This window comes from Ascaphus truei, chromosome 3 (assembly GCF_040206685.1).
Source record: "Ascaphus truei isolate aAscTru1 chromosome 3, aAscTru1.hap1, whole genome shotgun sequence".
Classification (NCBI taxonomy): domain Eukaryota; kingdom Metazoa; phylum Chordata; class Amphibia; order Anura; family Ascaphidae; genus Ascaphus; species Ascaphus truei.
Window position 1 is genome coordinate 402,818,238 of NC_134485.1, and position 25,868 is coordinate 402,844,105.

Genomic DNA, 25,868 nt, shown 5'->3' on the forward strand with positions numbered 1-25,868 from the left:
TATACCATGGGTTTAATGTATTAAAATTTCATTTTTATTTTGTTTTGTAATTTTTTATTGATTTCAACACAAATGGGCATAAGCGCCATTAGCCATATTTGGCTTCTAGTGCTTTTGTCCATTTTAATGTGTGGTGATAGAGGTAGAGGGGGTGGAGGATGGGGTAATTGCCCCAGGGAAGGTGGTTAGAAAACATAGTAATTAAATATAGAAAACCATGGGTAGCTGAACTTTCCTCATACAGTACAAAGAACACTATTTGGTAATAGAAGGCACTGGAGTATATTTAAAGGTATAATTTATAATATCATAAGCGTATCAAGCGTAAGGAAATAACACAAAAGCAAGAGGAGAATAATAATGACACATGGGTACTGGCTAGATGCATTTGTACAATTTTAGGTCCTGTAAAAAGACAGCATTATAGGTAATGATGAAAAGCTGCATAGGGCACAAAACTATGTGTTCTGAATGTCAAGTAAAAAAAGAAAAAACACACAAGGAGCTGAGAAAAGTACAATCCCAAACATTTATTTTGTGAAGAGAGAGGCAAATGGATGATGGGATCTGGTTTAACCACGCTGGGAAATTACAGCAGACAGGGTGCCAAATAGCTTTTCTCTTTTGACTCCCCAAATGAATTCCAAGCAACCCTTGTGGATCACAAGTAATATTTGAATTAAGATTTCATTGTATCGTAATTAATTTCTAAATGAGCTGTCAAACCAACCATGCAATGCATGCAGTTTAATATCAAATTATAACTTGCTCAAGATTACCAGACACAGGCTCTGCGAGTCCTGGGGTTTTAGTTATTTATAAAATAAATTCCAAGTCTATTTTTTGAGAGCATATTACAGGCTGGTGTTTACACTGGCTGCCTGTGTCTTGATTAAAGTAGTATATATCTCTTCTTCTACTGTATGGATGATGTAAATCAACCGTTTAGGCATAATGTATCAGCAATCCATATGTACCCAGATTAGAGTGTCATTGAGTTGGTGCTGCTACTTTTCAGTGTTCAAGATTAACTGTGTTAGTGTGAGGAAGTCTCTTTTGTAACAAATCTGTCTGGTTTTTTTTATATTAAAGCAGAACAATCCCTTTTTATTGAGCTTCAGCATTAACCATCAACTTCACTTGCCATCAGGATTCCAGAGTTCTCAGCAGGATGGGCACAGACTTGTAGTTAGGAAGGGCTCCACAGTGAACAGTGGCTGGCTGACCTGTGTTGCAGGCTCTAGGCCTATAAGGGCCCGGGACTCTTGTCTTTTAGGTTACTCTCCTGCTTATTCCTAAGTATCAAGGGATACCCATGGTATTTATTACATCTTATTGCCCACCAATTTGCTAAAACTCCCCAGAAGTTTCTATGGGCTACAGCCATAATTGACCCATTATAACTGTAGACCAAACATGCTACTTGACTTTTTGTCCCCTTGTTTTAAAAGGTTGTACAGTGCAGAACTGTATTGATCCTCTTTTGTCTGAGCTGCTTATTTAGGGGATCTGGACTTGAACATTATATATCTTGGGATAAAACAAATGGTAATGACTAGAAGCTGGCAGTGAGCCAATGAAAAATTGTAATCAATAATATCGCCCTTACTAACTAGCTCATGTGTAAATGGAGAGGAGGAGGGAGATTGCTTACTGCAATACTTCTCTGGGGAAGCACCGGGTTTGGAGAAACATGTGGGGTGCTAGTGGAAATGCTGCTTAAATATTATTAATAAACATGGAGTCCGTACATTTCAAAATGCATTACTAAACAGCAACCTTCCTTATATTCATCTTATATTATTGCTAGTTCTGCAAAACTATATTTTTCTAAAATAACAATGACTCAAAGCACATAAGGCTCATTTGGGGAAGTATTTCTCATGGTACTGTATATTTGAAAAGGGAAGTAACATTTAATTAATAAAAGCAAAATACCCAGTGCTGATTGTACAAAAAAAATGCAGTTGAATAAACTGCGTATATATTACAAAACAATTTCGAAAAATTGTGAAAAGATACTTTTAATCTACTAAAATGTATTTGCAAAAATGTGTTTATATGTGAAAAAAATCTTGGATGTAAAAATATAAATACTATAAAACTACATTACAACCTAGTGAATATAGTTTATAACATGAAACGTATGTGTATGTGACTTCCCTTAAGAATAATTGATTCAACAAACGGTATAGCAGCCTATAAAGTGAATTGTAGAACACTTTCTAGTCCTTATATTCTGGATCCGTAAATGTAATATTATTCGAGCAGCAGTAGAGGTGGAAGCCTCCTGAGCCGTGATCACACCTGAAGGGTCAGGTTAATATAGCTTAAAACCTTCCCAATGTATTGTGTATTAATGTGAACGTGTCCAGTGGCATTGCATTTAGGTAACGCACATGTATTGCATGGGTCAAATGCATGGGCATTAATTAAAACGCAAATTAGATTTTTCCCAAAGCGCTTGTGCATTGTATTCGTTATCGTGTCTCAGTGCTATTAAGGTACCCGCTACTGCATATATATCGCTATGATTTGTATTTAGGTTACAGGCGCTATTTTTGCATATCATTAGCTTTGTGGATACGCGTGAAACTCAGAGAAAATAACATCCATTACCTACTTACCCTGATTTAATAGAGCTTTGTGAATCTTCCCTAAGGGGGATATTCATTAAACTGTGATGGTGCTAATTAGGGCACAGAAACTCCAACTGATGTCAATGGGAGATTCAGTGACACGATCAGCACTATCGCAGTTTAACAAACCAAGGGTTTTTTGTTTTTCTTTAGAAAGCTCCTAAGTGGCAGACCACACCTAACCCTGCCATTTTTAACTTCACAAATAGAGCCATCAATTCAATTTACCACTTTACAATAATAAATATAATTTATTACAATAATAAATAGGGTGAATTGTGTTTCCTCTTTAGCAAATTTGGCCCACAGATGTTGTTCATAAAACCTAACACCCTTCCTTTTTTCACTCATTCAGTCAACCTCTCATATGACAATTAGATTTATTAAAACAGCGGATTTGCCTTTCTGACAGCTTACATGTTTTTGCGTTCAGAATGTTTTACTTATTATTTAGAGATTATACAGTAGTTGTTGACATATTATTGCCATTCTGTCATATGAGACGTATAGTGTAATGAGAGCAGCATCATTAGTGATGGCAAATATGCCTCTCTGCTTATTTTAATGAAAGCTGCCAAATTCGTCTTATGATGCATTTACAGCAGCATTTTAATCTACCACACAGAGATGTTTAATCTAAACACAAAAATGAAAGGATAAACATATCCACAGTTAATATAAGTTCAACATTGTCACTTACATGGTGAACTAGTGGCTCTATGAACAGACCATCTAAAATGTGTCACTCTGACCACTATTGCCAAGTAGGGGTTAGATATAGAACATAGGAAAGTGTGAGATAAGCAGGTTGCAGATGTCTCACCTGTACTCGGTGGATTCTTCAACAGAAGGGAACCACAGATTCACGTATAGGAAAGGCAAAATAACATGTATAGTGTAAATATGTCCTGGTGGGGATATATTATGCAAATCACGGGAGGGGATTGCACTCACATTTCCCAAACAAAATCAGGCATTTTCAGAGACACATATTCTCTCTGAAGAGAGCTTGAAAACTTCGGGACTGGAAAGGTCACTAACCCCTTGCGGGTGGTCCAATAAACACGCACAAAAACACTCTTTAGCAGGTTTTTTCATATACTGTACCTGTGCAGGACTGTCTATTGAGATATTTCTCCCTCCACTAAGAGGTAAACGAGAATATATTCACTGGCAGGGTTGGGACCTGCATATTGGTCATGCCGTGATATGGCTGCAGGCTTATAATGCTTTGGCCAAAGGGTTTAACTAAATTACCCTTACTTATGAGAATACAAACATTTCAAGTATTTAACTATATATTTTTTGTCATATTGGATGTACAGTAGCATTGGGTACTTTTGTCTTTTGGTGTATACAGGTGGTCCTATAGCCTAGTGCTTGGGTCAGATGATCCTCAGAGAGATAGAGGGGGTGCAGATCGTTTCAAACAGACTTATAACAGATAAAAACAGTAAAATATGCACCAGGCGAAATGCATCGAGTTTTGAGCATTGTACGAATCGGAGCACTGCAACATACAGTATTTGCTGCAGGAGGGAAGGAGAATTGAGAGCACCACTTCTGGTAACATAACCAGAAGCCCTAAGCCTGCGGAAAACACCGAGGCAAGCTGCACAGTCCTCACTGGCAGGCATGGGGAGGCAGCAGAGGTCCGGATTGCGGCGCCAACATCGGGGTTCACGTCTCTCCCTCATTTCCATTCCATTGCGCATGTTCTCTGTGCAACATGTGAGTGCACATTTGACTGTTTTTTATGTTATAATTCGTTTTGAAATGATCTGCACCTTCTGTTGTCCTCTCTGATTTGTACCTTTAAAAGAAAAGGAAAAACTCACTGTAAACAGAGTCAAATATTTGTTACGCAGCTCTTAAAGTAAAGCCTAGGTTAAAGAATCGCATGGCCACAAAACTACTCCCATCATTTTAATGACAAATGGGAAAAAAGTGGATACAATTAATTGCCTACCATTTCTGCAATATTATACTGCCGCTGTAAATTCCCAACAATCACCCCGATCTGAAAGGCTGCCTCTCAAACCTTATCTCAAGGTCCCAAGTCACTAGCTTTGTTAACAGCACAGACTACAAACATTTATAATGTGCTGATTTCTATCTAGAAAAAAAGTAACTTATCTGAAATCCCCATGTGCTGACAATTTGAAATGTGCTCACTGTTTGCTGTGCCTGCAACCTCTCAAAGAACATGAAAGGCCCACCGATTTTACAGATGAGGATTTTGAAGAAGCAAAGTACATCTTTAGCAGTTCCGCTGTGGTTTTCTTTCAAACACTGGAGCAGCATGACAGGCTTTTGTTGCAAGATTAAAGAAGCAACAATCAGATTCTTTTTATTCCTGCCTCTTCAAATAAACGTGTCAAATTGGAGAAACTGGCAAGAGGAGTGGTCTTATTGTTGAGGTACTGGCCTCCGAAGTGAGAGGCAACCGTCAAAGGGCTAGATTCACTAAACGTCAATATTAAAAAACAAAAACAAATTGGCAACATCGACACTTACTATGTCAATATGCCATCAATAACTTGAATATGGTGCATGCAAATGATAATGTAATTGAGTAACGCAAAATTCCTTATTCACAAGCTCTTCACTAAACTCTGATTCCCCGTGATATTGGGCTATTGCTAAAAATGTACCATAGAATTTGATCTCCTGCCCAGGGCTAGCGTTATGACTATTTTCACATACAGTATACTGTATATCAAGGCCACAATATACATATCCAAAATGACTAATGTCAACCTACTGTACACTGGTGAAATAAAGTATTATACTGTATAAACATTTCAGCATATAATAATACATAACCCCTTAGTAGCCCAAGTGGCCAACCCATGGCTGGCTGGCCGGCCGGCCACCGAGGTCTACAATGACCTTATTATATTTCTCATGGCAGTGCCTTAATAACCCCTATGACATTTAAGGAATTAACCCACACTGTTCCCCCCACACCCAACCCTAATGCCCCCACCCACACCCAACATACCTAACCCCCTTGTAAGAAGGCCTATAGGTGTATTAGCCAAGTGGTGTATCTAACCAGATAACATATTTTTTAACAATTTATTTATTTTATATTGTGCAAGACAGGACACGTTAGGGCGGGGAACACTCACATTGCATACTGTTGTAGACAGGTCCCCTCTGGCTCCCCAGATCCCCCTTTCCCCCTCCCTTACAGTAGGGGTGCTTGCGGGTGGTGACGGGCTGGCCGGTGGGTCCCTTTGCAGGGCGCCACCATGTTTAAAGTGATTGCGCATTCGCGGAGTGTCGCGCGTGCGCAGAAGGTGTTCGGCGGGCATGTTGGGGTTGGCGCAAGGTTTGCGCATTCGCAGTCAGTGTGTGGAGTCCCAGCGGCCATTACAGATTGCACAGGCGCAGATAGTGCTAGCGGCAGCTATTACAGCATCGCGCATGCGCGGTAAAGATAGCGCACGCGGCGCCAATAGAGTAGAAACCCTAAAGGAACTACATTTCCCAGAAGCCACTGGGGACTGCCCTTTCACCCATATCACCTGCTGCATTACAGCCAATAGGGCTTACAGATTCTCCTGCTGCAAAGGGATACATTGTTGCGCGCAAGAGTCAGGAAGCTGACAATGGAGCACGAGTGTCAGTAGGAGCTGGGACTCAGACAGGGGAGGGTGTAAATGTGCAGGGAGGCAAGTAGCCTCTGCACTAGGCCAGAGATCTCCCCTAGGCCTCAGCTAGGCCCTACTTACAGATCAAGTGTGTGGTTGCTACAGGGACAGGCACTTAGGTAGGCCAACCCAATTTGACCCTGCCCCTTTAGTTGTTTGTTAGTTATGGGACACAGCCAGAACGCTGCGCAGCCCTGAAGCTTGTGGTCTATGACCACACCTTGTCCAGTTACAGAGACGGTCTCCACGGTGGGAACATCCTACATGACATCATCCCGCGCGGAGGCGGAATCGTCGCGGGATCAGAGGATCCACTTATCTCCACGTCAGCGAGCCCGGGTGTGGACACACCGGCAGGTACCGTTATACACCAAGTGCACCAACTATGTCCTTAACTAGTACGGTGCTGATCACGCCTAAGGGTTATGGGACTTTTGGGGACTTTGGGTACATGGTGTGGGGTGAAGGCTCTGCTCTGCGAGGCGTGGGGCAGTTGTATCTCTATTCATTATAGAGTCTAGTGTTCAGGATTACCTGTTATCTCTATGTTCAGTAAAGACCTTTCTATTTTTACAAAGCTATGTGTACATTGTGTGATTGTGTCCTGTGAGGGGCTGCTTCTGCTCTGCTGGGATCCCTCTCAGGTGGAGGCACTACACCATAGTAAGTATATACCCCCGGCTCTCCATGGCAGAGGCTTAGGCTCCTGTGAGCTAGCAGGTAAATGGCAGCACCAGTAGCATAATTACATCCTACCCCCAGATCTCACTTAGGGGTGGGGGAAATAGGGCTACACTGTATACAGTATGTGTATTACTCCTTAAACTTGATTCTTCTTGAATTTGTAACATTAAGGGACATATTTGATAAGTCAGGAATGTCTAGTTCAGTCATCCAGTTCTATCAACAGGATACATATTCAATATTTTTCTAATTAACACATACTGTACTTAATTGTTACTAAGATAACTTTCTTAGGAACATAATGCCCTAAATATGTTACCAGTTGGCAGCACCAAGGTCTGAACTTGAGCCCCCCAATACTAGATAGGGTCGTTAGGTTCCTCATGGTGTAGCACTATCAAATGAATACCATAAGATGCCATACAGTCTCACCACAGTATTCATGGCCCAAATCCTTTCCTAAACACCTACGATTAACAACTTGATGACAACTTACGGGTCAGGAGTTTTATTAAAAGCACTGGTAATGTAAAATGCCTGATCAGTACAATTTGTGTGTTCGCTTCCCAGTCACACAAAAACAAAAGAAGAAGGCATCTGTGCTACAGAAGACCTACTGTACTACAAGAAATGACATAACATTTTTTCACTCACCTTAAACAGTTTGCAATACCGATTATTTAAATTATATTTAATATTGAAGAAAGCTGTGTAGTGCTCTCTCAATCTGGTGCAAGTGGTGCTTTGTTTTCTTATCATTTTCTACTTAAATTATATTTTAGCCTTAATTTATTAGTAAAAATGTTCCATGCAAGCTTTACATTTTAGACTCTACATCTGGATAATTGATGCACTCCAAACCACCTTTGCTCTACTGTATTCAGGTGTAGAAATGTCTCACACATTTTTAAAAACCACAAAACACTGCATAAACTTTGTACTATATAATTGTCTGTATGACTGAGATAGTGAGTTTATAGGAAGCTAGATTGACCCATGTTTGAGGTCATATTAACATTAGTTTCTTATAAATGACATTAAAACAATTATCTTTATAATCTGTGGTAAAGTGTCATAGGAAGACCTGCTTGACCTGGGCTTATGGGGGGATAATACCTAGGGATATCTCTTCAACTCCAAGGGACACATAAGAATACAGTAAAACAGGGGAGAAGTTGCCTCCATGATTTTACAGGTTGGGTTAATGTAAGAAGGCTCCAAACAGTGTTAAGGGGTCAAATATACACGGTCCTGACTACCTTGGTGATTGCAAAGAGTTATTATTATAAGAGAGAGAGAGAGAGTCAGAAGCCGTGTTACCTTGAAATAGCACTCCCTTTGCTACTCATTATTTTTCATTGTGAAGAGGTTTGCTCACATAAGCTTGTCAAACATACTATAAATGAGTATAATAAAAAAAAACTCCAACAGCTACAGATCCTAAACATTTCAAAGCTTACATTTGATCAAATATTAAAAGGAATTACTGCTTATATAATCACGCAAACTCTGTAATTACTGTGCATCTATATTTCACTCTTTATTGCAGTAGTTACAGTGTGTTTCTGCACATGTATGGGCATAGCCCAATTTATTACACTTATTTTTTATTGTTGTTTTTGATACGTAGTTCAGTTACATATCTAAACAAAAAAGTTTTCAAATGTCCATTTATTAGGAGTTATACATTAACACATTTGTGTATGCAGCTAACGGCCTTCAGTTGTCTGAATGTATTTATTTATAAAATGTTTTATCAGCAAGTAATACATTGAGAGTTACCTCTCGTTTTAAATGAATTGTAACTAGCTTTATCTAATTAAAATATCTTATTCTCATTTAAAAAAGATCCATATACCCTTTATCATTTTTATATTCAACAGTACAATCACATTTAACATAACATTAACTACATAACTTAAATTATAATAAGCTCTAGTGCAACAGTAATGTGCATGTTAGCTCAATTTCATTCCTAGTTGTCATATATGTGTAACCCCCTTTGTGATTTCAACTTTTACTTAAAGCGTTTGGCACCCTAGAGGACTATAAAGGTAGCTATATAAAATGGCCCTTTATCATGGACTGGTGTAGAGTGACTAGGCAGAATCCTAGCCACGCCAACCTTCTAGAAGGTGTCTAGGCTGTCACTGGGTATAGGGTACGAAGTAGAATCCAAACCACTCCCCTAATAGGCATGGTGATTACTGATGGCATTACTAGGTATGGGGTAGAACATTATATGTTCAGATCCCAGGAGGAGACAAAGATGGGGGATCTCACTGAACATAGTGTGTGTTCTGTTTCAATGTGAAACTGTGTATGTCAGCAGTACGGTCACCATTATTATTTTACAGTTAGGGAAAGTGTCACTTCTAGAAAATAGCCCCCCCCCCCTATATGGTCCTAAGGATTGTCCTACCCACAAGATGGGATTTGCAAGGTACTCCATAAGAGGCTCTGTGAGTATGGGCCTTGGAGTGTCACCCTGGAGCTGCTAGATGAATAGGTCCACAGGCACCCCTGAATCCATAGGGTGGGATGTGAAGGGCCTTACACAGGGTGATGGGGTTTGGATCGCCCAGCAGGAGGGCACCCTGCCCATGGGTCCCGTGGGATGGAGAAAAGACTGTCTGCAAGGCAAGGGATTGCCATATACGTGACAACAAGGTGACAAGCAATGTGCCTCTTTGGGGATGCTGCATGTGCACCCAAGGATGAGATATGTTTGATGTTCACAGTAAATAAAGAAAACATTGTACTGCACCGACACACTTTATTCGAGCAAATACCCAGTATGTACCTGGCAGATACCTGGAATGCGCCGCTCCTCACCTCTGACAAGCCCCGTTGCGTTTGCCTTCCCAGCCTGGGTTCATGCCTGGCTGACGGGCGGCTGATCTGTTAAATGATAATGATTAGGATTTAATAGGCTGCAATGCTTCGCGTGTCTACCAGATGGCATAAATTCATGAATTGTAATGCAGTATATATATATATACTGTGCAGTATTGCAGCCAGCGGGAATAAAATGCTTTAATCCCTGCTTGGAAAATACCTCAATGCACTCGGGCAGAAAACAGTCACAAACCTCAATACACCCGGGTATACCCGAATTTGTGGGACTAGCCGAGCTCGAATAAAGTGTGTCGCCAGTGTATGTGACAAGTTCCTGGCATCCATATTTTATCAGCAGTTGCTTACCATACCAGCCGTGCACGGATGCCAGCACCCTGAGAAAAGATAGAGACACTGATCACCACTTGTACTGAATGAATTCACTTTTATGTGACACTTTTATTGACCCGGAGAAAGAGGTGTTACATATGTTATCTGTAAAAAGCATTCTTATAAGTAATTATGTACTTACACTTTTTGCTTGAAAAGGACTATATATTTGAATGTTTTCCTATTTTCTACTTATAGTATATTGTTTTGGCATATGTATCAATAAACAAGTTTCCTTTTTGGAAATATTTCTCTGTCTTACCCCTTTACTGTGTCAAATTAAGCCTATGGTTAAATATTATTCATAATCTTGAAATATATTCTATAAGGTTATCTTGATATGGAGGAAATTTCTAAATACATTTTAACATGATACATTGGCTGAATTGATTTAATTAGCAGTCAGGCAATCTCTGAGTTTTATTTTGTTTTTCAAGTTTCCATGAAGTCACGTCACCTAATAGCAAGTGCCAATGTTCTTTTATTGTTTATGTTTTAGTAACCTTTAATATATATGCTAATGTGTTGTCCCAAATTTCAAACACTGTATTTGTCCAGAGATCCTGCCATAATGTGGCAAATGCAGTAATCCTGCTGGATTTTGCCATTGTAATGAAAATCTTTCAAATGTTTTGACTGTGAACAATATATTTAATTAGAAGTATTACAGGTGCAGTACTAATACTTGTGTAACAGTGCTCTCCCCTCCCCCCCCCCCCCCCCAATCGCAGATCAGGGCCATTACAGGGTGTGTGGTGAATACCTGCTGGCAACAGGAGGGACGAGTCGTCCGCGGTAACTTTGGGACTCAGGAAAAGGCTTCTGGGATCCATACCCCACGTAATACTTAGCAGTGCAGCGCCTCCATCTGCTGTAGGCTCCAGGGATATGGAGGCGATCTCCCATGGTAGAACTGTAACTCTTCCCCCCAATTAGATCACACACATGGCAGGAGGTATATTGCAATACAGGAACGGGTTTATTACTACTCTTAGTGCAGCAATACAGATACTCAGCAGTCACCTGCCGGATCACAGTTTCTTCTCTCAGGTATCACCAGAGATAGTCCCTGGACAGTCACTATGGGCCTAGGGCACCTGCAGCCGTCCTAACTCTTCCCCACCTCCCTTGCGGAGGCAAAGGTATAGACACTCTACTCCTCCACGGAGGGAAGAGCACATGGGAAGGCCCCAATCTCAGGCTCCCAGTCGTGACCTGCCTTCCTCATGGGGAAGGACAACAACCAACTTTAGCGTGGTTCTGCCCTTAAGTACAGCCAGAGGGCGGGCATCCCGTTGGCCCAGCCACAACAGGATATGCCACCCCCTGCTGTCACTCAAGTGCAGCACCAAAGGATGAAGGGGGAAAGCCCCATGATAACTACTGGCAAACCTGTGAACACTAGGGTTTACTGCCAGCCCATAGGGTAGATTTTGTAGCCAGGGGGTACCCCGCTACACTTGATTCTGGATACAGTATGACTGTTAGAAACACAATGTTAACCCTTTCAGTGCCCCCATACCCTTGTGGCAAAGTCATATCGAATGTCCCCTTGGTTACCTTATGACATTGCCCAGCTATCAACTTTTTGCTCATATCAAGGATGAACGGTGACTTCGGCTCTCAGTGAGATCAACATTCCCGGTGTTGGTGGGGTGGTCAAAGTTCTGCAATCACTACACTAGCAATAACATTAAACCGGAAGGTCTGAGGCGGAATACGGACAATTCTCCATGGCTGCTTTTCCGCCACCATGGGACAATTCACCGCAGTCATTTAATTGCCGGAATATTAATGTTAGAGTTAGCGGTTAAGGGTAAGAATTTCTGCAAGGAATTTATAAGGGTAGAAGTCAGAATATTAGGGGTTAGAATTTCTTCAAGGGCTCTCCCTGCTTCACCCCTAGCTCAGATGAGGCAGCATTGGCTCCCCATGCATCGGAATCGGACATTTGGCCGTGGCCATCTTGCCATGATCAGGTTTCCGCCAACTTCCAGCCACAGTGGGACACTCTGCCGCAGCCACCCCGCCGCTAGACACAGCTGCCGCCCGCTTCGTCAAGGTAATTTAATTTAAGGGTTCATTTAGTGGTTAGGGCAGGGGGGTAAGGATTGGTTGATTAGGGTAAGGGGTGAAGCTTTTTAGGGTAGGGGATTAGTGCAAGGGGTATTAGGGTGAAGGGAATTAGGGTAAAGGAGTAAAGCTTTTTATGGTAGGGGATTAGGGTAAAGTGTTTAGGTTAAGGGGTTAGTATTAGGGCTTAACATAAGGGTTTTTAGGGTAAGGCTACGGACTTAACTTGGTGGAAAAGCAGCCGGCGGCTAGAGGTCCGTGTGGTGAGGTGACTATAGCTAGATGACGGCAGATATTTGGTGATGGCAAAATGGCAGACCAAATGTCCTAGAGCACCCACCATTACCATTGGTTTCCCCTACAACCCAGGCACCACCATGTGGCGTGGCAGCAAAAAGATGCAGATGCGCCCAGCCTCCCTGGTCATCTGCGATGGCAAACTGTCCAGATGGCCAACTATCCAGCAGTGCACCGGCCACGTCAAAATGGCAGCGGCAAAACGGCTGTAGCAAATTGTCCTATACCCGTTCGGGTGCTACAGAGCTTTCACCACACAATGGGTTAAAGCAGCTGTCCATTTGCTCATTTTGTTTTCTCTCTCTCTCTCTCTCTCTCTCTCTCTCTCTCTCTCTCTCTCTCTCTCTCTATATATATATATATATATATATATATATATATAAATATTTGTCTAGGAGAACAATTCTTTAACCAGTAAAAGTGAAACTCTTTAGCAACCTGATAACCTGAACTTCATATACAGTGTATATATATATATATATATATATATATATATATATATATATATATATATATATATATATATATATATATATATACTCTCTCTCTCTCTCTCTCTCTCTCTCTCTCTCTCTCTCTCTCTCTCTCTCTCTCTCTCTCTCTCTCTCTCTCTCTCTCTCCTCTCTCTCTCTTCTCTCTCGTTTTACCAACTAACATGTTGCCAACCAATGTTGGTGGCAGAGGCGATACAAATTTGCAGTACCTTTTGGTGGGACTACCATACCGCCAGTTATAGGATTTTGAGGACTCGGATCAAAATGTGAAAAATTGCATCATTTATCTTGAAGGTCGATAAAACATTATTTTAAGTAGGAACAAGTTCGTGACTTTTCCGCTAAAAATAAGGCATATTTATTGGCAATAATATTGCATTTTTATTGTCTTTGCTGTATACTGTACAATATAGATTTCTTGCCCCTTTATTTATCCAACATAATATATGTCTGGTTGCACTACCAGCTTCACAATACAGAGATGTACCTACAGTAAAGGGAGCTTTGCAAACACTGTAGGACACCATGGTGAGGATTAAAAGCAACTGAACATGTTTAAAAAAAAAATAATAATATTTGAAGCACGGGGTCTCCGGAGCTGAACCGGGTAAATTTCAGTTCCAGAAACCCAATGCTTCCAGAGATACTTACCCCTTACTGTGTTAATTTCAGCTCCGGGGACCCAATGCTTCCTGAGATACTTACCCCTTACTGTGTTCATTTCAGCTCCCGGGACCCCATGCTTCCTGAGATACTTACGCAGGTTTAAATGCCCATGTCACACATGCCAATTGGAAGCCGCAAGGGATTACATCATCGCTTGCGATTGACCCATGTGACATGGGACATTTAAGCCACCATTTCGATAGCCCCACATAGCTACCAGCAACCCTTCTGAAGGTAAGTCTCTCAGGGAGCTAGTCCTGGGCCCCGGGAAAGCTGTCAGCGGCCCTGGTTACATGTTCTAGAACATCACAAACCCTGTAATGTTTAAACGTCAGATATAAAAAACATAAGTGTGAACATACAAATGAGCTGATTATGCGTGTTACTTAAATGTAAAGTGATTTTAAAAATGACGGCATTTACGCTCAAACGTTATATGTTATATTATATATTGGGTTAAGGGAGTACAGAGCCATCAAACACACTTATTTTGTTCATTTGGATTCATGAGGTCACCGCTGCTGAACCGCTTTAATTTCTGCTCCGGTGACCTTCTCAGGACCTGCCCAAGTCTAGAGTTTTCACTGCGGCACCCCATGTCGGCAGCCCTGCGAGTGCCCCCTTATCTCACATCCTCACTCTCAACCCCCTCTATTTCCTCTCCCCCCTCTCTCCATCTTACACTCTTCCCCCTCCATCCTCTACCTCCCCCCATGTATTTATCTCTCTCTCTCTTTCTCTCTCTCTCTCTCATTCTTCCTTCTCAAAGCACTCACCTTCCTCCTGCTCCCCCCTCCTCTCTTCCTCCCCCACTATCCCTTCCTTCCCCCCTCCTCTCCCCCCCTCTGCCCCTCCCAGTCCCCTCTAATTTGGTGAGATGTAGACATTCTCTTTAGCTTATTGTACCCTGTATAAGGAAGATTGGTTTATCAGTTTTTTTTTTTAAAAAACTACTATAAGGTTGAGTGCCAGGATTTGCTGTAAAATTTATTTTGCTACTCTTTGTTCTGGCTCTGTGATGCCTAGCTATCTTCTAACAACTCAAACACTTTTATTCTTAATGGCTATAAGCTGTTCAAGGATCACAACTGGTACAATAAAACTACTCTCCGAAACAGAATAAGCTTTTCACACTTCCCCTTTTTTTACTTTCTCCATCTTTAGCTACAGTCATCTTATAAAGTTGAGACATTAACGTCTGACTGACCTTATTCTGGACTGTATACTCCTGACTTATTTTCATTTTACAGTTCAGTGCTACCTAAACAGTCAAAAATATATCTACTTTTAAAAGTTCTCTCAACATTACATTGTACATCACTAGTAATGTCAGCCAAGGTTCCAAGGTCATTTGAAAATAGAATCAAATGCAGATGAATTTACAATGCATCTGATGTCAGATGCGCTATTAGAGAGGGTTGGGGTTCCTTAAAGTGCACCTGATCTCAGACACGCTATTAGAGAGGGTTGAGGTTCCTTACAATGCACCTGATCTCAGACACGCTATTGAGAGGAATGGAGTTCCTTACAATGTGTCAGGAATCGGCGTCCTCCGCGCTCCACACACAGAGCACTCTCTCCCCTCAGGGAGTCCCTGGACACACAAAACAATCCTGCCTTACCGATCTCTGCGGCTCCCCGCCCCTGCCGCGGTCGCGGGATCACTCCCCTTGGTGATTCCTCTGCTCAGCGCCGGGCGCGCACACCTGCACTATCCACTGGCTTGGTCCATGCGCGTACACGGGTTACGGAGCGCGCTCATTCTGCACACTCTTCTTCCTGTCCCTGGACCTCAGGCTCCGCCCCCGCACACCACACGAGCATACTCAGGTTACCAACAAGACTCACCTGGCCTGTTATGCCTGCACCAATCTGCAGTGTCTCCCTGTAGCTCTTCCTGTCCCGCCTCCGTTCCTAATTGGACCTTTCTGCTTTATCTAGCTCCTCTCTGCTCTCAGTCTTTGCTCGACATAGTCTCTGTATGGATGTACTTCTGGATTCTCTCAGTATTTCACGGGTTCTGACGCGGCTTGTACGACTACCCCCTCTGGCTCTCGATCTCGGCACTCCTTGGACAACGCTCACTCTGGTAACCCCTTGAACACGGCCTGGACTTCGACCTATCTCCGCTCTCCACTCCCTGACCTCGGCAAGGCATTCTTCACTCTATCTTTACAACCGGTACCGGCAAGTATTGTCTACCTTACTACACCTGGCCTGGCAAAAATGTATACCACACTCCGGACACGCTCCCTTTGCTGCGGGTGCGTGTATTAGCACTTCCCCCTTCAGCTCAGGGGATGGGTCGGGTCTGCGGGCAGCACCGGCGTAACACAATGCACCTGATCTCAGACACGTTATTAGAGAGGGTTGGAGTTTCTTACAATGCACCTGATCTCAGATACGCTATTAGAGAGAGTTGGGGTTCCCTACAATGCACCTGATCTCAAACGTGCTATTTGAGAGGGTTAGGGTTCCTTACAATGTACCTGATCTCAGACATGCTAATAGAGAGGGTTGAAGTTCCTTACAATGCACCTGATCTCAGACGCGCTATTAGAGAAGGCTGGGGTTCCTTACAATGCATCTGATCTCAGCCACGCTATTAGAGAGGGCTGGGGTTCCTTACAATGCACCTGATCTCAGACACGCTATTAGAGAGAGTTGTGGTTCCGTAAAATGCATCTATATGTGCTAGGTGAATTTTCTATATTTCTGTGCAATCCCTGGTATCATAGGGGTTGGGGCCAGCATGAGACATGGAGCTTCTGGTCTGCATTTAACCCCTAGAGACACTACAGCTGTCATGGAGGCGGTAGGGACCTGTGGGGGAAAATGTGAATAAAATATGGGGGTCAATTTTGGATGGCCAGGAGAGGATAACTGGAATCCAATGCAGAAACAAGCTTTTGGCTTGTTACTGCCTCGGATTTTGGCCCATAGATACAATTCATGTTTTGGTTCAAGTCCGATCTATGTGGCATGTGGGGGCTGGCGCATCTGCCCATCCTTTGTAAAAATTGCCTTACTTCTTTCAGGCCTATATTTAAGCAATCTGCATCATTATAGTGAACCTCTATATTGTAAGCTCTCACGAGCAGGGACCTCATTACTGTTCGTATCTGTTTGCACCATTTCCCCTTATTTGGTATGTAACTGTTTATGTAATTTACATTTCTCGGCAACTGAATTGTACCGCCCAGAGGAATATTGTCTCAGGAGACCAGCACTTTTAACAATTTTTTACCATTCAGGATCAATTCACTGGGCAGAACAAGGTAGTGGAATAAAATGAGGTTAAATGTGGGTGAGACCCGCAGACATACAAATGATACACAAAATACAGATCAAACACACTTAACTGGTCTCGCGGTTGAATATTTAGCCTCAACTAGGTGCAGGGCACCTTCTTCGGGCAGGCTTACCCTGTCCGACTCACGTCCAGGAACACACGGTACTCTTTTTGGGAGAGCCACAGTGCTTTCCCCACTTCGTTCTTCGCTCAGAACTTGGCCTCAGCTAGGTAAGCTTCTCCGGCTAAAAATGATGCTGGTTGCTCTTTTATTCACAACAAAGCAACTTTGAAAAGCCCACCATCGACTCACCTCAAGCTTGCCTGGTTCTCTGATTGGCCAGTCCTCTTACATAGACCTTGGTGTTCTATGTCTAACATGGAGAAGGGGCTGGCGATCAATAAGAGACTGGATCGCAACTCTGATAGCCAATCAGAATAGGGATTCGTCTGGCTGCCTCAGAGGAGGGTGTGTGTTGCGCCGCCTCGAAAAGCCGGGCGAGTGGGAAATATGAATTGACCAATGAGAACTATACCTACGAGCAACAGCTTCCCCCAGCCAGCCTATTGCCTCCCACTGGGCAGGCTCCACCAGGTCTGGCAGACCAAGTAATTATTCAACACCTCTCGATTTCCCTTCTCCTCTTTGATCCCCGATCTCTATGCAGACATCTCAGCTTCTATTTAGATTACCAGGACTGTCTGTATAGAGAGAGATATACACTTTATATGCCTAATAAACTGATGGGAACATAATACATGTGGGGGAAATGGGACTGGGATACTTGGGACCGAAAACAGGGTTTTGGAAGAACTTTGTACCCTCTGTGTAATTCACTTTGCGTACCCGCAGAGCCTACCGGCTCGTCAGGCAGAATTAAGGGACTACCGGTAACTTTGTTCCCCGACAACCCTACACAGGTCCTAAATGCATTTTTACCCAAATATCCCCCTTGAAACTCCCACTCCCGAGATCCCACGTTTATTACACAACAGGAAATATTTATATAACATACACAGTGTCCCCAGCTTATGGAACTTCTAAGCTACCAGGGACACACGGTTTTCAGGGGTAACCAGTCAGGCTTCACCTTTACTATGAAGACTGGCTACCCCTACCGTTACAAATATGTTGGTGCTTTACAAATAAACTAAAATAATAATATGATATGTGCCGTGATCATTTATACAATATACAGTACATAGAAAGCTATTAAAACATTACCTAAATTATAAGATAAAGGTACAATTAAGTAGTGGTTGTCACATCAAACCCTATAACGTTTCTGGAAGGCTCAATTGGGACAGGTTTACGTGACAAACTTCTGTGAAAATATAAACTGTGCTACTTTTATTTGAAAGAAAGCTTAATTTTAGGGATATTTTCATTCTGTCTATGGTTATATTTTACCTATTTGCACTTGTGTACAAACCTTTGTAAATTGGGATTTTCCCATGTAAATCACAAGATAAGGTAGTGTTAGCTAAAACACAGACACATAAAATAAACAATCCTAAAGGTAATATTAATAGCATGTGTAGCCCTCTTTCCTCCACCCTAAGTGAGATTGAGGTGGGTAGGTGTATCTGACTACTTATCAGTGTGGTGCTGTACCTGTTTGGCAACCAGGAGGGCTGAGCTTCCGCCACTGGGAACCTGGGGTATATACTTACACTCAGTGAAGCGCCTCCACTGATGAGGGATCCCAACGTGGTGGGAGTGTGCCCTCACCAGAACAACCATACAGTAAATACAAACAATGTGAATAAACAGTATTTACTGAGCATGAACGATAACTTCAATGAAACTCTCTTTGCATATCATCAATACATCATATGAATAACATTGCATCACCCTGAATGCATACCATCCCCTCACCCACATGTTCATCATCACATCACCCTCAGTCCCTTTGATAATGATGTGCTTTATCCCTTGAGTGTCCACAACAATAAAGAGAGTGTGAGTGTGAGGGATAGCGCTTCCCTGTGTTGGGGCCCGATAGTGCACTTATTATACTACCTCCCTGATAACTGCTCCTGATCAGGATAATCCTTGGAACTCAGCAACAACGCAGTGATCCCCATGCTGCACTGCACTGCGCTGTTCTCTGCAGGAATGGATACACACGCTGACTCTACAGGGGAGGGATCCCCAGCCGGAATGATCCTTTACCACAGTCTCTGCTATGGAGTATGATACTCTTTCTGCACTCAGGCTGCACGGGCATTCAGGCACTGTCCTGCAGCATGTTTCTTCCTCTCTGAGTATTCTGAAGGAGTCCCTGTCTTAAGGCAGTCCCTACAACATACAGTTATTCTTCTACCGTGTCTCAGGGGATTAACTGGGCCCTGGGGATATACCTCTACCCTAGTCCCTGCATGCAGAAGATCTCTTGCTGTAGATTCTGTCTGATCCCAGACTCTGGCAGCTCACCACATGCAACTGGCACTGGTGATATCACACACACTGTATACTTAGAAAGCAACCCCCCTTCTTCCAATGAGGGGCCTTTCACTGACACAGTCAAAGCTAACTGCTGTGGCTGCACTCAAAGCCACACTGTCTCTTCTTGTCAGAGCACACAGCACTGCAGCTGTGTCACTGACTAGACTTGCACTCACCTTAGGGCAGGGTCCCTACCTAAGGGGCCTTCCGTTTGAACTTACCCACTAACCTAGTGGGGAGTGGGGCCTACCTGGGGCCTGGGGGTAACCTGGCCTAGTGTAAGAAGCCACTTGCTCCTTACACACTTCCTCCCCCTTCCTTCTCCCAGCTCCAAATGACTAGCGTGGTCTCTGCAACATTGTATTCTTCTCCAACAGGAGAAGCTGCAAACTCTATTTGCTGGCTGGCTGCACTTGATGTGGGTGAAAGGGCAGTCGCCAGAGGCTGCTGGGAATTGTAGTCCACTCAGGACCTCTTTAGCATTGGGACCACGTGCGCTATCTTTACTGCGCCTGTGCAAAGCTGTAATGGCCGCCGCTATGCTTAACTGCGCCTGCGCGATCTTGGGGAGTCCCTGCACTACGGAGCGCCATCTCTGCCCCTTCGCGCTCACTATATTGGCCATCGTGTCTGCGCATGCGCGAGCCTCCGGGAGGACTCTTTGGGGACATGGCCACACATGGCAGAAAGGGGGGTGATAGACAGCACTCTGTAAAACTAAGCAGGGTTGCAGGGTGCACGGAACAGGAAGGGACCCTTATTCCCCTCACAAGTACTAACAAACCAAAAGTAGTACCAGCACTCTCTGTCTCTTAGCAGTATCGTTAGCTAAGAGACAGAGAGTGCTGGTACTACTTTTGGTTTGTTAATATTAATAGCATGTATCATATGTAAAACTGTAAAACATGCTGCACATTTACTTTTGTAAAAGCAGTGACTCCTTTTCCCGGACAGCTTACACTCTGGTTTTAATAAGGAGCGTACATATTATGAGTATGGTTCTATGACTTCAGAAGTACAAAAATAAGTGGACAACATATTGCATCAATAACTTCCAACAATGATTTAGAAAAACATCCCTGTAAAGATTCCTGTTTACCAGATATGGACTTTGAACATTGCAATTAAACTCATGTTTAAGAAGCTCTTCTGTTGTATACCACCTTTGATATTGGAGTTTACTGAAGCAGTGAGTCGTGTTGCATTTTTGACCCTGTGTATCAGAATTGATCGGCAGCATACGGAAAAAAGGAAGATACTGCAAATAATATTTGCTTACTGACAAGTATGACACTTTGAAGCTCCAAAGATGCACTAATCTGGAAACTTGTCCTGTTTTTGCCTTACAGAAATGTGGGTGCTTTATTATTTAATTTGTGGAACAGAGTCCGTTCCCCCAATATTCACTATAATGTATTTTGCACGTATCTCTGATTATGATGTTGTATCTCTGCTTTATCCTCCAGAACTCACAGATTCACTTTCACAATGAGGAGTTAATGTAGCTTTTCACTGAGGTGCTTGAGCTCACATGACACCAATTGGTAAATTATAATTACAGCATGATGATACCTCTCCTCACTTCATAACCTGAAGTTATCATTCATTGGCAGAAGATCCCATAAACAACGGAAACATACCTTTTATTGCTCCTGCACCCGGAGTTACAGGAGGAGGGTATTGGTGTGTTGCCCCTGATTTTTCTAGTATCTTTGATCACAGAGTTCAAAAGGTGAAAGGTCATGGTAAAACCAAATAAGAATCGTAAGTCCCAGGCAAGCAATGCGCCAGCGCCAGCACCGGCTTCCAATAACCGTCCGACCGTCTGTGAAAACCTGCTGACCGGCAACCCTTTTTATCTGTCCCCGCCTGGATACCTGCAGCCTGAGCAGGATTTCACGTACAGATACCAGCAAGCTTGCATGTACCACAACGATCATCAGCTGTCAACTACAGGTGTAGCAGGCCCACTGTCACCTGTCAACTACGTGTATAATCAAGACTACGGCACTGGCAGTGGCTCGGCGCCAACTGAATGGCAATGTCTATGGTGGGTACAGCTGCCATATGTAATAATTTTTTTACCATATCAATATCAATGCACAGTAAAGCGATTCTCCTGTAATCAATCGCTTTGCTTATGGTTATTTAGTTCTTTTAGTCTTTTAGTCACAATTCGCCAAAATGTAGTCCAGCAATATCATTGGCTGAGCAGCTTCTACAGTAGATACTGAACAATTGGTGGACAGCTAGGTGCATGCGCATTGGAAGTTTGTTGAAACGCATATGCGTCTCATCACATCTAGGCGCATGCGTGTATGTGAACAAGAGACGCCCCCCGAGAAAATTATTGTTGGGACTGACCGAGGGGACTGCGGGAACTTCTTTAGGGGACAGACTGTGATGACTCAGGAGATTCCCTGTACCTCTCTCCCATCTCCTGTGACTCCCCCTGCCCTTCTCCCATTGCCGCAGCGCGTTCCCCGTAGGTCCCGTGTACTCACACGTTCCCTGTGCCCCGGCTCTAACCCTCCCCACTTCCTTGTTCACGCGGTCATGGCATTACCTGGTCCTGTAGCACCACCTGACCCATTGCCTCCTCCTGGCGTGGTGCCCGCGGTGCTCTGCGCGCCTGGTGACGCGTCCGGTGCGTGCACTCCCCCAATCCTTGGAGGGCACGCGCACACGCTCCGCCACAGCACTCCCTGACTCACCTGTCTCCTCCGATATGCCGCTGTACGCCATCGCGCAGTCTAACGTCGCGTGCATGTTCCCCTTCGTTGAAATCCGTCTGCCCCCTGCGGTCTTCCCTTGCTCCATGCGATCCCTTGCTGGGTTGCAACCAGTGCACGAGCACTCCCACCTTACAGAGGGCGCACGCACAGGTTCCTCTTGTCCTGTTTCCCAGGTCTCTGCCTCCCAATCCCTTCAGGCCTTTCCCCTGTCCGCCCCTTCTGTCTCCTCCTCTTCTCTTCCTGTCCTATCCTTGTCTTCTCCCACTTCTCACTCTACTCCTCCCCTCTCTCCCATTGGTAACACCTCCTTTATAATCCCTGTCTGTCCACTTCTTCCCCGCTCTGCATAGTTCCTGTTTCCCTGTGTGTACCTGACCTATGCTTTGCTCTCTCCGTGTACTCCCTGTATCCTGCAACTGTGATTTATTGGATCTCCCTGGTTTTGACCCCTGCTCGTACTGGACTACTCTGCTATCTGGTATCCCTGTGAACACTGCTACACCCTCTACTACGTTAACCTCTGGACTCTTGGATCTGGCACACGGACATGACTATTCTCTCGGACAATCCCCAGCGTTGCAAGTATATGCTAACAGCTCTTTCTACAGGCCCAGCAACGCTATACCACACTCCGGGCTTGCTCCCACTGCTGTGGGTGTGTGGTATCATACCGTTTCCACCTCGGTACTGGGGTCTAGCCAAGTCTGCGGGCATGCAGGTGTGACACAGACTAATTTGAACCTGCCATTACAGTAATACTTGTATTTTTCTTCCTCAGAAAAGAAACTTTGTCATCATGCTGAGAACGGCAAATGGAGGGATTTCGATGGATATCGCTTTTTGTAACGATGCTTGCACACTGTTGAATCTGAATCAGTGCCATTTGTATTGATTAGGATAGAATTACTGTGAGCTTTATAGAAAACCTGAATCAGTATGCTCTTTTTTTCATAAAGTATACAATACTTTTTTACATACTGTACTGTATAATAAACCCAAAAATAAAAAGTATGCATTTATTCTGTGCATGTATTACAGTATGTGTGTTCTAATAATACTAATAATGCATTTTAATACTGTTTTGATGTAATGCGCATGCCTACAGTATACAGTACAGTACTGTACAGTATGCCTCATGCCTCATTGAAACGCAAAGGAGACACAATGAAACAACTACAATTTAAAACAAGCAGCATTTTTTTTATTGGTGGAGTAAGTAAAAAAACATTCATGGTGTACTGTAAGTAAAAACATTTAAGAATACAATTTAAAACAAGCAGCATTTTTTTTATTGAAGTACAGCAACTGAAAACATTGAAGAATACAACTTAAAACAAACAGCATTTTTTTTATTCGTGGAGTAAGTAAAAAAACATTTATGGTGTACTGTAAGTAAAAACATTTAAGAATACAATTTAAAAAAAGCAGCAGTACAGTTACAGCAAGTGAAAACATTTACAGGTGTATGGTGTAAGTAAAAACATTGACAGTATGAATACAATACAATCACGCAGCGAATTCGATCCCCAGCAGATCGTCCTTCCAAGGACGATGCCTTGTATGCCGCAAAATGCCATTTATGGAGTCTCTCACAATTTTCATTAAATGATTGCTAATTGAAAAGTAGCGCCACAATTCCTCCACAATAGTCTTTCTTAAATTTTCGGGAAGAGCCTTTTTGGCGCGATTCCCTTCGTAGTTTACATTGTGGACCCACCCGCCGTACACCGCGTAGGGCACGTGGTGCTTGAAAATGTACATGGCATGTTTCTGGGCTACACCACCACTGGCAAACCTATACTTCTCCCTGACTAGCTGGGACAGGTCGCGCAAGATGATGTCGTTCAAATTCTCAAAGCAAGCGTATGTGGGTGGGATTCTGGGAGCGGGTGTGCTTGTGGCGGAGGTCGAGGATAGGTTGTCTGGGAGGATGCTTTCCTCCTGTCTTGGTCGTCTTGTCTGTGTTGTCTCCTTGTAAGGAATCCACACCTCAGTTTACTGCTTACCTTGCCTCACAGACCTGTGCAGTCCTGGAACACTCGCTCTGGTATCTACTGCAGCTGTGCAAGCTATCACTGCAACCTACCCTTGTACTCACTCATTGGAGCAGTGCCTTCACACCCTCCTCCGGGGATTGGCCCACTGGCTTTTAAGTACTGCATCCCCACAATCCTTCTCTGCCGAGCATAACCCTTCCTGGTTTTTACAAGTGTTCTGCCACAAGCCCTATGGCTTGGCTCTGTTGTGTTCTAATCTCTCTAGTTCTATTCCCTAGTTCACGCAGTGTTCTGTACTCTCCTTGTTGACTTCAGCTCCCTGTATCCTGAGACCAGCTGCTAGTCTCACGCAGCGGTCAGTTCCTGTCTCCTGTGCTGAAGCGGAGTACTCTCTTTGTTGACTTCAGCTCCCTGTTTCCTGAGACCGGCTGCTAGTCTCACGCAGCGGTCTGTTCCTGTCTCCTGTGCTGAAGCGGAGGTTCCCCCAGTGTTGTCTTCAGCTCCCTGGTTCTTGGGGCCTGCTGCTCATTCTCTATTGCAGAGGCCGTGTCCTGGTTCCTGCGCTGAAGCGGAAGATTCTCAAGCCCGCTCAGGACTCTTGCGCTGAAGCACTGATCTACCAGTGCTGCCAGGCGGTGTGCCCACTCCGGTCTACCTATCACTTCCTGAGACCAGTACCATGGGCCATGGTCGCCGCACGTGCAGAGTCCACTCCCGCGCTCACGCTACTAAGCTGAAGCGGGGAACTCCTGACTACCTGTTGCCGAACTCCTGCTTGAACAACGTTAACCCTGATGTCTCCAGTCCTGACCCTGGCTTGTCCACTGATGATGTTGCCTTCTCCAGTCCTGACCCTGCTACTTATGACTACGAACTGCGCAATCCGGATCAGCCTGCGCGGTCTAAGGTCGGTGCTTTTACAACCCCACCTCAGCCACGCGGTCCGACCCAGGTTTGTGGCGAGCACAACCGTGACACTCCTGGCGTGGTCTTGACGGGATTGTCATGTCATCCTCGTCAACGGCATACATGAACACATATTCTTCTGATGGAGGGGGTGCGCTTGGTGATGGAAGGTTGAAGGTCCCATTCATCCCATCCATGCCACCCTCCTGCTCCAGCGTCAGAGATACAGGGGCATGAACTCCAAGCAAATTATGTATCCCCGCTATGACCGTCTCTATCTTCTCCATCCGTTGATCCATCTTCTCCATCCGTTGATCCATCTTCTCCATCCGTTGATCCATCTTCTCCATCCGTTGATCCATATTTAGCATGGTCTCTAAAAGAAGATCTATCTTTACCAGCATAGAGTTCCCAGGGATATCGACACTTAACCCATTCAGCATGCGGTCTAACAAGCTGGATCTTGTGCATGGGGTGCTGTGGACATCTGGGTGGATGGGTGCTGAAGAGGATGAGATGGGGGTTCCCTGGAGAGAAGCGGCAGCATCGGCGAAGAGTGATGGAGGAGGTGACCTTTGGATTTCCGGGAGAGAAGCGGCATCATCGTCAAAGAGTGATGGAGAAGGTGACCTTTGGATTTCTGGGAGAGCAGCGGGAGCGTCGTGGAAGAGTGATGGAGAAGGTGACCTTTGGATTTCCGGGAGAGCAGCGGCAGCGTTGTGGAAGAGTGATGGAGAAGGTGACCTTTG

At 44.0% G+C, this 25,868-nt stretch overlaps 1 long non-coding RNA gene across 1 annotated transcript in view; it reads right to left on the reverse strand.

The window, feature by feature from the left end:
• The window catches only part of LOC142490365 (uncharacterized), a 106,679-nt gene that overhangs the window by 63,461 nt on the left and 17,350 nt on the right, over positions 1-25,868 (reverse strand). The window contains exon 2 of the long non-coding RNA XR_012800039.1: positions 10,187-10,215. This is a non-coding gene — a long non-coding RNA (uncharacterized LOC142490365). The remainder of the gene's footprint in view (positions 1-10,186; positions 10,216-25,868) is intronic.